At 33.5% G+C, this 5828-nt stretch overlaps 1 long non-coding RNA gene across 1 annotated transcript in view; it reads left to right on the top strand.

Annotated features, from left to right (window-relative positions):
• LOC105111264 (uncharacterized) overlaps positions 1 to 5010 on the top strand; it is an 8592-nt gene extending 3582 nt beyond the window's left edge. Inside the window, exon 2 of the long non-coding RNA XR_839588.1 lies at positions 4964 to 5010. This is a non-coding gene — a long non-coding RNA (uncharacterized LOC105111264). The remainder of the gene's footprint in view (positions 1 to 4963) is intronic.
• Positions 5011 to 5828: the final 818 nt, after the last annotated feature.

Raw genomic sequence — 5828 nt, 5'->3', positions numbered from 1 at the left:
TGGACTGCACCGGCATCTCTTTTCTAAGTTTGGCCATCTCTTTATCCTTGCACTTTAAGTTCTTAAAGTCATCAATCAATATTTTCATTTATGTGATCGGCCTGCATTTAAAATGAACATTTACCATAAATTAAAGGTATCTTATATTATTAGATATATTATTATAAAACATGCTTTAGTTAAGGAGTTATTAATACTTCAAGTGCAAAATGATAATATAAAACCATGATAAAAATGCACTTTTAAGTACTAATCACTTAATTATTTCTAAAGGGAAGAAGATGGGTCTCTATATGTCACAAGTCAAGGTAATCAAATGGGAGGTGAATGCAATTGAAGATTGCTCTACTGATTTATGGCATAAATGACTTGGAGATTTAAGTGAGAAAAGCCTTGGCATCCTTGCCAAGAAGAGCTACCTTCCATTAAAAGTTATGAACTTAAACAAATGTACTCATTGTTTAGTTAGTAAACAACACAAAATTGTATTTCAAAGATCACTTTCATATAGAAGATCACATGTTCTTGCTTTAGTTCATACTGATATTTGCTCTATGATTGATAAGTCTCTTGAAGGTGCATTATACTTTATTAGTTTCATTGATGATCTCTTCAAAAAAATTTGGGTCACTTGTTTGAAATCTAAAGATAAGGTGCTTAATGTCTTTAAGGATTTTCATGCCAGTGTTGAAAGAGAAATTGGTAAAAAGCTAAAATGTATTCGAGCTGACAATGGTGGTGAATACATGAGTTCTTTTGAGAAGTACTGTGGGGAACATGGTATCAAGTTGGAGAAGACAGTTCCTAAGACTCCACGGCAAAATATGGAGTAGCTGAAAGAATGAACATAACCATTGTTGAAAGAATTAGATGTATGCTCTCTCATACAAAGCTGCCTAAGTCTTTTTAGGGTAAGGCAATGAAGACTGCAGTTGCCATGATCATTCTTTTTCCATCATTTGCTTTTGATTTTAATGTTCCAGATAAAGTTTGGAAAGGAAAGGTGATTAATACTTAAAAGTGCATTTTTATCATGGTTTTATATCATCATTTTGCACTTGAAGTATCAATAACTCCTTAACTAAAATATGTTTTACAATAATGTATCTAATAATATAAGATACCTATAAATTGTGGTAAATGTCTATTTTTAATGCAGGCCTATCACATAAATGAAAGGATTGATTGATGACTTGAAGAACTTAAATTGCAAGGATAAAGAGATGGCCAAACTTAGAAAAGAGATGTCGGTGCAATCCAAACCGGAACACTGTTCGGTAAATGGGTCATATCTGGAGCTATATATCTCAGATTTAGGTCCAATTTATATGGATAGAAAGGTAAGACATAGGCCTACAACTTTCATATGGAGCCCAAGATCTAAAAAGGCCATTATCAAGTCCAAATTGTAGCAACAACAAAGAAGCCCGAATCTGTCTTCCAGCCCGAGCACTGTTCGGTATTTTGGCCATATCTGGAGTTCTAGAAGTCCAAATGAGCTGAAATTTTTACACAAGAAAGCTGAGACAATTGCCTACAACTTTCATGTTTGCAACTGGCTCCAGTTTTGACGTTATCAATGACGTTTTGGGCAGACAAGAGAAGATAAGGATTGTCACCAAGTCAAAAGTTGGTCACCCACTTATCAATTAGTCATCAAATCAATAGTTCCCATTTTTGGCCTATAAAAGGAGGCATTTGCCATGCATTTAGGCATCTTGATTTCCAGATCAAGATCATGCTCTTCCTTTCTCTCTTTGTATTTTTTATGCTTTGTTTTCATTAATATTAAGTTTATGCCTTTCATTTCCTTTCCTTTACTTAGTTAACTTTTATGTTCTTATTTTGTTTATCTATTTTGCTTTCTTTCATTATGTCTAGCTAAGTTAATTATGTCAAGGTGAAAAGGTTACACTAATGGTGTAAGAATAAGTATAATGTAAACTTAATATGGACTTTAATGTTTGATACTAACATGTTTTATATTTGCTATCTTGTTCACTCTTTAATACTTTGCTTGTTAAATGACTAATCTTGATTTATGTTATATAACACTTGGTACAACAAATGCTTACAATTAACCTCCCTGTGGTTCGACCCCGGTCTTGCTGGGTTATTTATTACTTCGACACTCCTGCACTTGGGAGAAGACATCAACCTTTTAGTCGTGTCAAAAGGATACCTCTTATGCATACTTAAAAGTGTTTGGATGCAGAGCATTTGTACATGTTACTCAAGATAAAAGGTCCAAGCTTGATAGCAAGACAAAACAGTGTCTTTTCTTAGGCTCTGAAAATGATGAGTTTGGCTATAGGTTGTGCGATCCAAAGGAGAAGAAAATTATAAGCAGAGATGTTATCTTCTTTAAAGATCAAACAATTGAAGACTTTGAACAGAAAGAAAAAACAAAGTTTATTGTTTTTATTCCTTCTAATTTAAATCCAAAACCTACTTCATAGTTACCTTTGATGCTTGTTAATTATGGGGGAGATTTTCAAAATGATGATAATGGTGGTTTTCTTGTTAAACCATTAGTTGGTGATCCTGAATCAACTAATGATGATATTGATGTTATTCTTGAACATATATGCAAGAAGCTCCAAATGAGCCATAACTACGAAGGTCAACTAGACCTCACCAACCTTCCACCAGATATTTTCCTCATAAGTATGTGTTGGTTACTAATATAGGAGAGCCAAAATCTTTTGATGAAGCTATGTCACATGAAAAGAAAAGTGAGTGGTTGAAAGCAATACAAAAGGAGATGAAATCCTTACATGAAAACCATGCTTTTGAGTTAATGAAGCTTCCTAAAGGTAAGAGAGCACTAAAAAATAAATAGGTGTTTAGGTTGAAAATTGATGAACATTGCTCATAGCCAAGGTACAAAACAAGATTGGTTGTGAAAGGTTTTAGTCAGAAAAAGGGTATTGATTTTGAAGAAATGTTTTTCACTAGTGGTCAAGATGTCTTTAATCCAAGTTGTGCTTGGCTTAGCTATTAGTTTGAATTTTGAAGTTGAACAACTTGATGTGAAAACTGCATTTCTCCATTGTGATTTAAATGGGGATATCTACATGAAGTAGCCTAAAAGGTTTGAAGCAAAAGGTAAAGAGCAATTAGTTTGCAAGTTGAAAAAGAGCTTGTATGAGTTAAAGTAGGCTCCAAGACAGTGGTACAAGAAGTTTAATTCTTTCATGGTGGATTATGGTTATGGTAGACCACTTCTAATTATTATGTATTTATGAAAAAGTTTTCAGATGAAAACTTTATTATTCTCTTGTTGTATGTGGATGATATGCTAATTGTTAGCCATGATGCTAAGAAGATTTAGATTTTGAAGGAAGAGTTGAGCAAGTCTTTTACAATAAAAGACTCAGGACCAGCAAAACAGATTATTGGCATGAAGATCACACATGATAGGAAGAAGGAGAAACTTTGGCTATCTCAAGAGAGATATGTACAAAAGGTACTTAAGAGATTCAACATGAACAACTCCAAACCTGTTTGTTCTTCACTTGCATGCCACTTTAAACTAAGTTATAAGCAATGTCCTTCAAGTGATGAAGAACGAGATGAGATGAAAAAGGTTTCTTATGTATCCATGATTAGTAACTTGATGTATATCATTGTTTACATAAGGCCGGATATAGCTCATGCAGCTGGTGTAGTTAGTTGGTTCCTCTCCAATCCTAGTAAAGAACACTGGTCAGCAGTGAAATGAATACTCAGGTATCTCAAAGGTACTTCTAGTTTTAGCTTATGTTTTGGCAATAATAAACCTATGTTGGATAGATACACAGATGTAAATATGACTAGTGATGTTGATTCTAGAAAGTCCACATCAAGATACTTGATGAAGTTTGCAGGAGGAGCAGCCTTATAACAATCAAGGTTGTAAAAATGTGTTGCATTATCCACTACAGAGACTAAATATATTGCTCTTACTAAAGGGGGTAAAGATTTGTTATGAATGAAGAAGTTCTTGCATGAACTTGGGCTAGTTCAAGAGAACTTTGTGTTGTTCTGTGATAGTCAAAGTGCAATCCATCTTAGTAAGCATCCTACTTTTCACTCTCGATCAAAGCACATTGAGGTTAGATATCAATGGATTTGAGATGCTATAGAGATGAAGTCATTTGTTGTTGAGAAGATCCATATCGATGACAATGTGTTAGACATAATGACCAAACCTCTACTAAGAGAGAAGTTTGAATTTTACAGAAAGGAAGCAGACTTGGTAGAGCCTCCTAAATTGAATATTCTATGTTGATCGCCAATATGGCGAATTCCTCACATGGTGCGTGGGGGGGAGATTTGTTATGTGTGGTCCCGCAATATGTGATGGTGGGACCACCACGTTAATTTTCATGAGCTGCTTCTTTTAATTTAAATGTAGTTGTAATATAGATATAGTACCAATTTTAACAAAAAGAGAGAATTCCTCACATGGTGCGTAAGGGAGATATTTGTTATGTGTGGTCCTATACCATATGATGGTAGGACCACCACATTAATTGTTATGAGCTTCCTCTTTTAATTTAAAGTAGTTGTACTGTAGATGTAGTAATAATTTTAACAAAAAAAGAGGAGAAAAAGAGGAAGTTGAGACAGTTGAATTGATTGTCTTTATTCTTCTATTCCCAGCTCGTTCACTGTTGGATCGAGCTGAGATTGTAATAGCTGCTTTTAGACACATTACTTTTCATTCTGAATGGTTGGATCGATGATTGGTAGTGTGGAATCTAGCTGTTTTCATAGAAAACAGGGATGTCAGTGTTATGAGCTTTTCTCAAATATTTTTCTCTTTAATCTTGTTGTATTCCAAAAATAGGTTGTTCTTGATGATATGTATATTGTAGGTTGAATCTAAGAAAGAACAGTTGCGAACCCATTATTTGTTGATAGTGGAAGGTTTTAGGTGGACTTAATTCTATAGTTTTTCCCGCATCGGGTTTCTCACGCAAAAATCTTAGTGTTGATTTGTGTGATTATTGCTTTATATTTGTTGATTGTTTAATCCTGATTTTGATTACACAAAGAGAAAAAAAATTAAAACTTGTGAATTGTGAATTGATCCAGTCAGATTTGTATCCAGTTATTTGTTCCTAGTTTTTTCAATATATATATATTGAAAAAACTAGGAACAAATATATATATATATAACTTAAACAATAAAAGATTTATTGAAAAAAAAACTAACATATAAACCTAGTAGGTCTTGTGAGATGGAGAGGTTTTTCCACCAATTCAGCAGTCGTCGAATCCTCAATCCAATATGATCCTTTTTTTTTAATTAATGGTTAAAAACCTTGATCTCCTTGAGTTTGATGTAGCACATTACAAAATCACATTCTAAAAAATTAGAGTCAAGAATTTTAAATATCGATTAGATTTGTTTTATTAATCGTCGTAAAAACAAGTATTAGTATCAAAAAAGGGTAAAATTATGCCATCAAACCTCACTAATATAATGTTGAACTCGGGTCTTGATCTACCTGGTTTCAGTTCAAAACTCCATGATTCAGTTCTATTCATGGTACGTGTCGCTACACGATGTCAGGCGACGGCTCCACTCTTTTTTGTTTGTTTTAACAAAAAGAATGATTGTTTTTTTTCTTGATTTGGGGAAATAAAGATTTTATTGGAGTCACCATCTAATAATTTGAGGGAACTAGAAATCCAAAATTAGACACTGGTCCCAGAGATTCAGGTACTGGGTTAGTTATAATTAAGGAAAGGTAGACACCACCCTTAAAATATCCTTTTAGAGAAAGGTTACCTTTACTTGTGTGTTTTTTTTATTTGATTCAAATGCTATTATATTT

The sequence above is a fragment of the Populus euphratica genome, unplaced genomic scaffold (assembly GCF_000495115.2).
Source record: "Populus euphratica unplaced genomic scaffold, PopEup_1.0 scaffold289.1, whole genome shotgun sequence".
Lineage (NCBI taxonomy): Eukaryota > Viridiplantae > Streptophyta > Magnoliopsida > Malpighiales > Salicaceae > Populus > Populus euphratica.
This window is presented reverse-complemented; position numbering and strand designations above follow the sequence as displayed.